Here is a 1608-nt window from a genome sequence, read left to right as displayed (position 1 = left end):
GGAAACTTCCCTCCGGGAGGGGGAAATCATCACCATCATCATCACCAACAATCCTCTCATCGGGAGGGGGTCAATCTCCATCAACATCTTCACCAGCACCATCTCATCTCAAACCCTAGTTCATCTCTTGTATCCAATCTTTGTATACAAACCTCGGATTGGTACCTGTGGGTTACTAGTAGTGTTGATTACTCCTTGTAGTTGATGCTAGTTGGTTTACTTGGTGGAAGATCATATGTTCAGATCCATTATGCATATTAATACCCCTTTGATTATGAAAATGAATATGCTTTGTGAGTAGTTGTGTTTGTTCCTGAGGACATGGGAGAAGTCTTGCTATTAGTAGTCATGTGAATTTGGTATTCGTTCGATATTTTGATGAGATGTATGTTGTCATCCCTCTAGTGGTGTCATGTGAACGTCGACTACATGACAATTTAGCATTGTTTGGGCCTAGAGGGAGGCATTGGGAAGTAATAAATAGATGATGGGTTACTAGAGTGACAGAAGCTTAAACCCTAGTTTATGCGTTGCTTCGTAAGGGGCTGATTTGGATCCATATGTTTCATGCTATGGTTAGGTTTACCTTAATACTTCTGTTGTAGTTGTGGATGCTTGCAATGGGGGTTAATCATAAGTAAGATGCTTGTCCAAGTAAGGACAGTACCCAAGCACTGGTCCACCCACATATCAAATTATTAAGGTACCAAACGCAAATCATATGAACATGATGAAAACTAGCTTGACGATAATTCCCATGTATCCTCGGGAGCGGTTTACTTCATATAAGAGTTTGTCCAGGCTTGTCCTTTGCTACAAAAAGGATTGGGCCATCTTGCTGCACCTTATTTCCTTCTATTACTTGCTACTCGTTACAAATTACCTTATCACAAAACTATCTGTTACCGATAATTTCAATGCTTGTAGAGAATACCTTACTGAAAACTGCTTATCATTTCCTTCTGCTCCTCGTTGGGTTCGACACTCTTACTTATCGAAAAGGCTACGATAGATCCCCTACACTTGTGGGTCATCAACCACCACCCTTCACATTGTTCTTCTTCTTCTTAGAGGCACCCTCTCCCTCTTTGACAAAAGTTTGCATGAGAGGAGGAGGTCGTTTGGCCTTGTCATTCTTCTTCTTGTTCTTGGACTTGGGTGCAAACCCAATCCCTTCCTTGGCCACAACTTCCTTTTGATTTCTCAAAAGATCGTTCAGGTTTTTCTCACATTGTATGCACGACACAAGGCCTTTCTCAAGTTGCTCCTTCAACTTTGCATTCTCCTCAACAAGATGCACATGCTCACACCAAGAGTTAGTAGCATTTGCATTATCAATTAAAACCATATGAAGTGGCTTTCCCCTTGGTTGGCCTCACTTGAAGTTGATCATGAGACTCTTTAAGATTAGCGTGAGTACTCTTTGAGGCCTTGTGAGCCTTGTCAAGGAAATCAAACTCCTCCTTGAGTCTAGCAAGATCAACACCAAGTTTGGCCTTCTCGGAATTTAGCACACGAGACACAACAAGAGCATGATCAAGATCTTTCTTTAGTTTAGCATGGTCATCGTTGTGTGACTCCTCAAGAGCCAAGCGATGACCATGCTCT

Source organism: Triticum aestivum, chromosome 7A, assembly GCF_018294505.1.
Source record: "Triticum aestivum cultivar Chinese Spring chromosome 7A, IWGSC CS RefSeq v2.1, whole genome shotgun sequence".
NCBI classification, from domain to species: domain Eukaryota; kingdom Viridiplantae; phylum Streptophyta; class Magnoliopsida; order Poales; family Poaceae; genus Triticum; species Triticum aestivum.
This window is presented reverse-complemented; position numbering follows the sequence as displayed.